We start from the raw sequence: 10,511 nt of genomic DNA on the forward strand, positions 1-10,511 counted from the left end.
TAATGAAGACATCGTTTTCCTTTAAACTCTCACAGTCCCTCTGGTGCAGGTAGGGTTTTCCTTTATTGCCCCTCATTGTATTTAAGTGCTAATGTGCCATTTTGATTCTTTTCTGCTCCTGTAGGTCCTCAGCCAGCCATGAGGTAACCGGTTAGAAGACAAATGCTAGATTTACATGTCGAATCGCAATGGAGGGAAGTCAAGGTTTTCAGACAGGGTAATGTTGGCAGTAATTAAATATAGGACACATTTGCATGTGCAGAATGTCTGATTTGTTCCTTGTGTTGCTGTATTGCCTGTAAAGTTACTCATACTCAGCTTTTTGTTTAAAACACCACTTCATCAGCACACTTTTGACCATTCAATGATGTCCTATCCAGGCAATCAGCTTTGTTACTGAGGTGTTTCTTCATCCAATGCCCAGTGTTTTAAAGTTAAAGTCGGATTCATTAAAAACCTGACAATGAATGAATGAGTAATTTGATCTCATTCATTCAAATATATAATTTATTGATTCTACCAAGCCTCTTAATGAAATTAGATTGCAGGACTTTTATTTTTTAAATGCGTAATGACCAACATGAACACAATAGTGAATTTTATTCAATTTTATTATAATATGTAAGAATTAAAATACATTTCATGGTTTATTTTAAATACTTATATAAATCCACCATCTCTATAATTCCATATTCAACGTGTAAAGTGATTACAAAATATTTCAAATATAATCGTTTCGATTGACAGCATCTAAACCAATTATATTTGGATTAGATTTAAATAAGCCAATCACAGGAGAGTATAGTTCCCGCCTCTCCCGTCCCTCGCAGTAATAATTGTGTGGGGTTTTTTTTTTTAAATGATTTTATGAATTAATCAGTTCTATTGCAGAATAAAATTCAAAGGGAGACATATACACGATGTTTAACATTTATTTTTACCTTTTTAAATTGACTAATAATGTGTGCAGGTTCTGCTGTAAATCAGGACTCGATGCTCTGCTAGTTTTCTCTAAACGGCTAATCAGCTAGCACTCGGTCTCAAGTTTGCAGGTACGTTTTTTATATATATATATATTTTTATGGGTGTTTTTAAACCAAAACAGCTAAATTAAGTTACTTTGGAACCGACCCAAACATTTACAACTCTTTTTTTTATTTGCTTTTTTATATACAACATTCATTATTTATATAATTTCATTTGTATATAAGATAAGATATACCTTTATTCGTCTCATAGTGGGGAAATTTCTTATATATATTTATGTTTATGCTGCCTAGATGTTTTCTAATGTTGCTAGACTAATTTTTTGTTTAAGTAAGAAATATTAAATTTAGCAGTGTTGTAGGAAAATAGTGTTAATAATTAGTAGTATATTAAACAAGGACACATCATGATTTTAACATTTTGCAGTTGTGTTAATGTTGAGGGGAAACTCCTATCCTGGATAGTGATCTTAAACACTTTTCTATATTAATAAACTTAACAATAAACAGTGTTAAATACCCCAGATTATTTAAAGTAGCCCGGCTACTAGCCTAGCTTTTTGCCTTGAATACAGTTTTGTGCATCCTCTCAGTCATCCTCATCAGGTAGTCACTTAGAATGGTTTTCTCTTAATGTTTACTTTTGTTTACTTTTAATGTTTTCTGCAATTTGACTATGAAGACCTGCACATGCCGAATCCTCTGAACAGTGGATGTTAAAAAAATGTCTGGCACTTGAACTCAGAGAAGCATTTATGGTGGCTTTAATCTGAGATGCTTTAAATCACTGCTTTCTGAGACCGGTAATCCTAACAAATTTATCCTCTGCAGCAGAGGTAGCTCTTGGTTATTTTTCCCTGGGAAAGTCCTTATGGGAGCCTGTTTTAGTAAAGTGTTTTATAGTTTTTGTGACTGCATAATTTCTGGCCATAATATGGATTTGCCCAGTAAATTTGTTGTAGCACTAGTAGGGCTATTGACTCTATACCCACCCATGGTTTTGCACAAGACAATTGATGAACTAAATACCATTCCAGGTGGCTACCTAATGAGTGGATGCCATGAGACTACCAATCAATGTAGCTACTTTAGTGAATCTAAAATATAAACATATTCTATATTGTTTTTTTGTTTACTACATAACATGTTATTTCATAGTTTGGATGCCTTCAGTATTAATGGAAAAAAAGGATACATATACAATTATGTATACCGAAATTAAAACCTTTAATGCAACACACATTTATTAATGACGCCCTTTCAACTTTTCCAAACTCATTGGGGTTGCACAAGCCAGTGCACTCTTAGTGCCGGTCCCAAGCCCGGATAAATGAGGAGGGTTGCGTTAGGAAGGGCATCCAGCGTAAAAAAACGCGCCAAATCAAACATGTGGATCATGAATACGGATGATCCGCTGTGGCGACCCCTAATGGGAGAAGCCGAAAGAAAGTTTACGTTTTACTGATGCGCCAAGTCTCAAATCAAGCACCAAAATCTGGCATTTAAACCCGTCTGTGTGGAAACATATCATAAGTTTAATTTGATGTCCTGATGATTTATGTAATTTAAAACACCATAATTACTTAGAACAATTTACAAACATTTATTTTGTCTTCATGCTCTATTGAGTTTGGTTTCAATAATAATAAACATAGATTTGCATTAAGTATCCTTATGCCGCCATGCCCATGTTAATTAAATTATTAAAAACTTGAAAAGTAATAATTTAAGGTACATTTAGAACAGATAAAAATATTTTAATCGATTAACGGCCCACATTTTAGAGTAGTCATTGTGCAGCTTGTATAGTAGTACAGATTTACTCTTACTGTCTTAAAATAACATACAGCCATTATTGTCTAAATAACTGGCAAGAAAACTGAGTACACTGGTTTGTAGACGTGTGAGTACACACTGGTTTGTAGGCCTTTATTTAACAGTTATTGTGGGTTGGAGGGGGCTTGAGTTTATTGCTGGCATCCAAGAATAAATACTGGTATTTTGCTGTGCCTGATTATAGTTTACAAAAATTTAAATGGAAAAGTGTAACTTTCGAAAGATTAATTGACTCTGAAACAAAAATAGATCAGAATTGTGTTTTACCTGTTTTTGTGGTTGGATACGTTAAAAAGATTTCTATCTAACTTTCTTAAATACATCCACCATAAAACCTAACTATTAATTTTAAATAAACACTGCTCAGAATTTTTAACTTAGGAGCTGCTATATATGTTATTTTATTTTTAGTTTTAAAACAGTTGTTATTTTTTTTTTTATTAACCTAAGTTCTTACACAGCCTTAAACTTCCATTGGTAATTCCACCACATCATTTTTTTAGCACTAATAACAAAGGCTTAGCACACTAATATGAAGTTATTCGTTGGGTTATTTTTTTTCTTTCTTTCTTTCTTTCTTTCTTTCTTTCTTTCTTTCTTTCGCAAAGGTTTTTCATTTTTGTTTTCATCTACTTCCTAGGGTGAAGAGTAGAACCTTTTCTTTATTTCAATCAACTTGGCACAGTTGGTGGAACTGTAATGTGGTCGAAACCTGTCTGATTCTGCTTCAACTGTGCTTTAACAGAAATCGCATACCTTAAAACATCTGTCAGTCCGAATCAGTGTTGTGGTCTAAACCTAATGATGTGTGGAAGCTGATAGTGAACGGGCGTCTCTGCAGGGTTAAGTCTTAGGGTTAAGTCTTGGAGTCATCTGGATGATGGTCAGTAACCTTTGGTACCAAATTCTGGTACCTGGTCTGAGTGACTCCTGTTAAATGTTAAAAGCCTGAAGTAAGTTTGCCACTGATTGCATTCCTCTGTTATCTTGACTGACTGATGAGCTTTCCTTAAGGCTTATGCATGCCATTCCACACATTTGCCCTCAGGGTGCATTCGTTATGTAACCTAATGTACAGAGTTTCCATTGAAGTGTTTCTGGCAGAGGCACTGATGTTTGTCTGTAGAAATAATGCATGTAATATTATTCACTTTATTAGTCATGCAGTCATTTTCTTTCTCTAAAAATGATTACTAGCAGATATGTAAAATATTTGAATCACACAGTATATAGTACAGCACTATTGAATTCTGATTAGTCAGAAGGTGTTGAATTTTTTTTAATAACAGCTGCTCTTTCAAATACTTGGGTGTTTCTATAGTAACATCTGATTTACAGGTACATGCATGATTTATGTGTGTTACTATTTAGGATTTATCGAAGGATTTTGCTACGTTAGCATTTCGTAATCTCACTAAGGCCTTATTGAAAAACTTCTGTGGTATAAGTGGAATAACAGTAAATGTGCTTTACATGTCGATGTCACAGCATCCATTTGTGGATTATTTGTCTATAGCAGCATGCCCTGTCATGTTTTATTCTTTTCTCTAATCCACTCTAAAAACACTGCTCTTTTTTAGATAATAGCCATGTGGAATTTGCTGACTGTTCAGTAGAACTTCCAGCTGTTCAGGGTTCTGCTCTGTGGGTCATTTTACTCTTTTCCTGCTGCTCCGCTTCACCTTTGCACTGCAGTAGTAATTAACCACATACTGAATATCACTTTACAGCCAAGCACTTCATCTGGGAGCAATCTAAAGCAGTCTCCAGCTGTATTTGTGTGCAATATCAGTGTGGTTGGAATACATTGTGGACCAGTCTGAGCCTCTGTAAAAAGTACATTTCATAGGAATGTGAAGGCTAGTTGAACTGACCTGTGACAGATTATATCAAACTTGTTTTCACTTGTTTGTTACCACAAAAGCCTTGTTTTTTATTATAGTGTCTCAATTCTTTCTAGCGATATTCAGTCATTAAACAGAAAACTTGAAACGATTGATACTTTAATGCAGTAATAATCTCTTTTATGGACTGTTTTTTCTGTAATTGATGGATTCGCTGGCCTGTAGTTTATAGTATAGTGTTTCCATCTTACAGGCCACTAAATTCAGCATACATCTGATGCAAACCTGGTCCAGCATGGCAATGTACAAAGAAAGCTTAATGAAAATATGGTTGTCCAAGTTTGGAGTAAAAGAACTATAGCACATAGCTCTGACCATACACCTTTGGGATGGACTGAAACATCCCACACATCAGTGACTGAATAAGCACAAATTCCTAAAGCCACACACCAAAATTCAGTAGACAGACTTCCCAGAAGAGTGGAGGTTATTATAACAACGGATCTGAATCTAAACCGGGATGTTCAGGATTCACATATTACTGTGATTTACAGCTGGAAATACGATCAGTCAGTGCCTTTCATTTCTGATATTCACCAAATCTTCCATGAAAGCCATGTTCTTTAGGGTATTATTATAGACCTTCTCGCTCACACCACGTTAGATATTGGCTTGGGGGAAATTGCTACTCCGTGTGGAAAACCTCTCCACATTCCTACTGGATAATTTGTATTGTCAGTGTTCAGTGACTTGGGAGATACGTGCCTGTTCTGCTACAGACTCACAAACAGGAATGCTCCCTTTCACACTTTTACACCTTTAATGACTTCATTTGTACTGGTGTGGCAGTAATAGCATTATAACGAGGCATATTATTGCATCCGAGTAATTTGTCATGGTTTTGTAGGATCTAATTGAGGGCTTCATCGTTGTCCGGATACGGATCCAGCAAAGTGTTTTAGCAGATTTAAACCATGTGAAGGAATTGATTGTAGTGGAGCAGTTCCTGTTTTATTTAGTTATTTTTAACAAAAAGGCTATCACAATTTCTGGACAAGACCATTTTAAATGGGATGCTATTCATTCAGTGTCCAGTCACACCAATGGCTTATTTCAAAGTCACAAGTAAAACTGCTGGCATGGTTTTGGAGCTTTAAAGTTTTTAATTTTTTTATTTATGCGGGAGGGAAGATATTACTTAACACTATTGCTTAACATAACCTAGTATTTACAAAAAATATATAAAGTCATGCATAATCCTTATAATCCAAGATATCTTTCTCACAACGTGGAAACCGAAGGCGAGAAGGGGAATTGCCCATACAGATAGTGGTCCAGAGTTTAGCGGGTGGTGCGTCAGTAATAGTGTTTTGTGGGGTTACACAGTGCACCGTGTGTAGTTAAATGGACTAAACAAAGCATCGAGGCAAATTATTTGAGTTTCATTTGTATTTTAGCCCTTTATCAGTTTTAATTATTATAAGTGTCTTGTAAATTAAGGATATCTAAAAAACCATGAAGGGAACTCCATGAAGACAAGTTTTCAGGGATTGTATTGTGGAGTCCTGACCTCAACCCCACTGAACACCTTTGGGATGAATTGGAACACTGAGCACATCCCAGATATCAGTGTCTGATCTCACTAATGTTCTTGTAGCTAAATGAGCCAGAATGTAGTGGAAGGCCTTCCAGAAGAATGGAGGTCATTATAACATCAGTGCAGGCTGAAGGTTGAATTTGATTTTCACAAAGTTTTTATGGATGTGATAGTTGGGTGTCTGCATACGTTTGGTCATATAGTGTGCATTAACAGTTGTACAGTACGGTATAAAAATAGCCCTATCAGCAGTGCCCTCAAAACTGACCTGTAGGCATAATAAGAGACTGCAAATTGTCATAGATATTAATTCAGTTTTTACAAGGATTGTAAATGTGCATTTGTTAGTTGTATAAAAAGGATTATGGTGATGCTGAGGGTATTAACGTTGCTCTTTAAAACTGCTTTTTAGGTGCTTTTCTGACTGCACTTCCAAGCCAGAGAAAAAAATAGCAAGGATTTTAATTTCCACATTTTTGGACAGTTAGTTGAACTCCCTCACATTTATCGTGCCTGTGGTCAAGTTCCCCTGCCAGCCTTTACCAAACATTTACAAAACCATCAGTGTACATCATGCGAACTTGGATGTGGCTGTGATGGTGATTAATATTCTTGATAATATTGGAATAAGAAGTGCCTGAAAAAGGCAGACTGTTTTTACCCCCATCCGTCAATTTGTGTTGAATTTGGAACAATACACCAGTTGCACCTCTCTTTTTTATGAATACGACGTTCACCCGAGTTCATAAATCATTTAAAACTGAATTCAGCACAACAGTAAAGGGATTTAATCGCAGTAAAATTGTTCCAGCCGTGAGGAAAAACCTGGTTGCCAAAACTATTTTAATTGTCGGAATATTGGTTTTCTTTTCCTTTTTTGCTCTATTATCCACATTAATGCTTTGTACGAATAGTGTTGTTTATAAAATGGTTATTACAGTGTCTTCTCTATGTCTTTATACTCTATCCACTGCTTGTATTGTGTTTTTTTTTTTTTTTTTAGAATTATTGAGTTAATCGTTTAGGAGGATTCACTGTACTGGCTGCTTCTCACATTAGGTAAGTAAACGTTAAGTAAAATGTCATAAAAATCGAGACTGTGTATTCATCACAAAGTAGACACGGAACAATACCAATGTTGCATAAAGACCTAAGAGTTTTTCTGACCAAGAATCATGTCGTTTGGCTGAAAGGCCTAATTTCTTTATTATTGGGCACTGAATAATGAACACTGATGAAAAAAAACTTTAATATTCATCTACTTGAATGATCCGGGAAAGTTTTTCTTCAGTGAGGGGCGAGGAGAAGATTTACATGGAAGCCCGTTTCTGCCACATAAAAAAAAAAAATATAGCAATTACACTTTGAAAATGAAATCAGATACAATCAATAGAATCGCATGGTATCAGACTAAGCCTCTGGTCCCTGAAGAGAAATCTGTCAGCTCAGATTACATTTTCTTTTGGAAATCTGAGCTTTTTATTTTTAAATAATTTTTATTTAAATAAAATTTAGAGAAAACTTGATTACTAAAATAGTTGACAGCTCTACTACGGACCTTCATCCACATTGATTAAGAACAACACTTTACTTAGAATTAATGGAACTCCATGTGGACAGGACTGGACATAGGGTAATGTGCGCATTACGATCGAAAGCACCTGCACATATAAACAACATATCGGATTAGATAACGTCCCATGTAAACCGTCCACCAAATCATCCGTTCGGAATGATTTTAATCGGAAAGTGTGCATCTAAACGTGGCTACTGATTAGCTTACCCCAAGGGGACGCCCCATTGTGTCTGTTGTCAGGGCCAGTGTTTTGAGGTTAAAGGGTCTCCATGCTTTGGGAACTGACTGCTTCTGACTAATGGAAGTCGAGTCTGTGTTGGCGTCCTTGTGTTAATTGGCCTCGGTCTGATGAATGACAGGTGCTAATTAGAGGCACACTTTGATACGATGAGTGACATTTTTGGACAAATTTAAGCTTCAAATTTAAGCTACATTTGTGGCTTGGCCTGATCTGTGTATATCTTTTGTAATTCACTTTTTTAAGTATTATAAACAACATTGAAGATGATGAACACAGTTACAATTTCATGCTGTAGTTTTACTGCTGTAGATAATCCCGGATGTTTAGGCCAATAGTAATGGTTAATCCTATCTGTGTGTGAAATGTTGTTTTTATTTTTGCTCATGGTTGTGTTTTCTTGTCATGACTCAGCTAATCTGAGGTTTTGCATTAGATTTGAAGCACCTCTGAATTGAATACTGTGAATAATTAATAAATTATCTTTTGTGCCCACACTGTAGGAGGGTATATTTTTTAATTCCCAGACTAAAATAATTATATAATTTGCTAAATAATTTATTAACTTTTCTATCTTTTGTACCACCTTTTGTAATTATTATTTTTTTGGAACTACGATACTAGTTATTAATAGGCCATGTAAGTTGTTTCACTCAAAAATTAATGAAATAATTTCCATATTAATTCTACTTTATTTAATTATTAACTATATTTATTTTTTTTTACCTATGGTTAGTTCCCAATGTTAGGTAAAAAGTAATAGTAAAAAAAAAAAAATCAAGCTAAGAATGAAGCTCCCCATGTGTTACCATGAGTTAGTGATGCTTATATTAAAAAAAACTTTTCAGCTAACCGATGCAGGATGTTTAATAATTTGCATACATATTGCCATAACCTTATATACAGAATATTACCATTACTTATTATGAAGAATATTCCCATAATTTCACATAGATAACTTAGTTTATATATAATAAATAATAAACAATAAAACAACACTTGAAGGACTATAACATTCATTTTCAGTGTGTCATCATTGTTTAGTGAAACTCTGGTACATTTGTAGACTGTCATCCCAGACCCTGTGAGGAAACAGGAAACAGAAGAGCCTTCCCTAACAGAAAAAAGTACTGGACAGAGACCAAAGCAGGTTTTCTCTCCAGCAAAGAGCAGTGTGCTACTGCTAAAATAAACATGTAACAGGGAACCCGGGGTAAGCTATTGATTAAAATGATAATTCATTGAAGTTGTGTGTAAACAGAAAGAAGCGAGAGTTTAGAGCAAAGCAATCAAGGTTTTAACCCAGTCTTTAATTAATCTTTAATTAATCTTATGTAAGAGAAAGCCAAAACGCCAGTCGGGTGGTTGGGTATGTCTGTTCTGCCGTCATATAATGATACGCGATTTCATTTTATTTATACACATAATATAGTCATGTTTGTTTCATATTCATAAAGTTATTATTTGATTTGACATGCACAGCGTTCAGCCATGATTTGTTTGATTTTTATAACACTGCTACCACTGTGATGAAATTCATATCAGGTGATTTATATTTCCCTTCTTTTCTTTCCCTTATTAACTCTTCATTTTTATAACAGATGCAGTGTCCGTTTAAATGGAGGCAACACAAACCCCACAAATTGTAACTAATACTGTATGCTCTGCTCCTGAGAGTCTGTTAAGACCCAGACAGGAAGCCTTAATATGTCAACTCTAAATCCTCATGTTTCTCCCTAATGAGAATAGCAGTGTAGACTTGACTTGAATAATTATGACAGCGCTAATATAAGAAAAAAGGCAGGCCTCAACCGTACCCGTGTCAGACCCCCCATATTCATTCATACAGGCCAACTGTCAACACCGCAGCCCAGCAGCTGCCGAGTACCTCAAACATGCACGCTTTTCAGAGGATTAAACAGGAGGAGGTGACAGAATATATTTAGTGTGATGATTGAATGAATGTAGGAGGACTGTTGCGACAGGATTTGTATAATGCCCAAGTTAATAAGAATAATTTTACTAATGTATTTCTTTTATTAAATTTATAATGATTCTCTAAGTCTGGTCAAGTGAACCATTTTTCTTTTTAAACTCACACATTCATCAAAAGACGTGGATCTAAAGCCTAGGACACCAGTTCACGGCTCGCATAAATCTATTTTCACAGTCGTTCACACTTAGGAGCAATTACAATGTTGTGAATGAACACACATGTATGAGATGGTATCAAAACGTTTCAAGACTAACTCTGTTCTAGCGCTGTCCTCCGTTAGATGCCTTAAAACCTGGCAGTAGAACTCGCTATTGACAGTCTGGCCCCTGAGGACGAATTCTCAGTGCACAATGCTGCAAATTTCGAAAAAGACAGTCAGCATGTACTTGTTAGAGCTGTATACCCGTCTTGCCTTTTTTTAGTCATGGAGATGATGGG

The 10,511-nt window shown here is 35.4% G+C and overlaps 1 long non-coding RNA gene across 2 annotated transcripts; it reads left to right on the plus strand.

The window, feature by feature from the left end:
- The first annotated feature begins 808 nt into the window (after positions 1–808).
- LOC124379692 lies at positions 809–10,139 on the plus strand. Of its 2 annotated transcripts, XR_006924481.1 has the most exons (5): positions 809–840; positions 971–1,052; positions 7,267–7,322; positions 9,144–9,290; positions 9,679–10,139. It is a non-coding gene; the product is annotated as an uncharacterized LOC124379692 (long non-coding RNA). The 2 variants fall into 2 exon arrangements; XR_006924480.1 differs by lacking the exon at positions 809–840 and having other exon boundaries at positions 847–1,052.
- The last annotated feature ends 372 nt before the right edge of the window (positions 10,140–10,511 follow it).

The sequence above is a fragment of the Silurus meridionalis genome, chromosome 26 (genome assembly GCF_014805685.1).
Source record: "Silurus meridionalis isolate SWU-2019-XX chromosome 26, ASM1480568v1, whole genome shotgun sequence".
NCBI lineage: Eukaryota > Metazoa > Chordata > Actinopteri > Siluriformes > Siluridae > Silurus > Silurus meridionalis.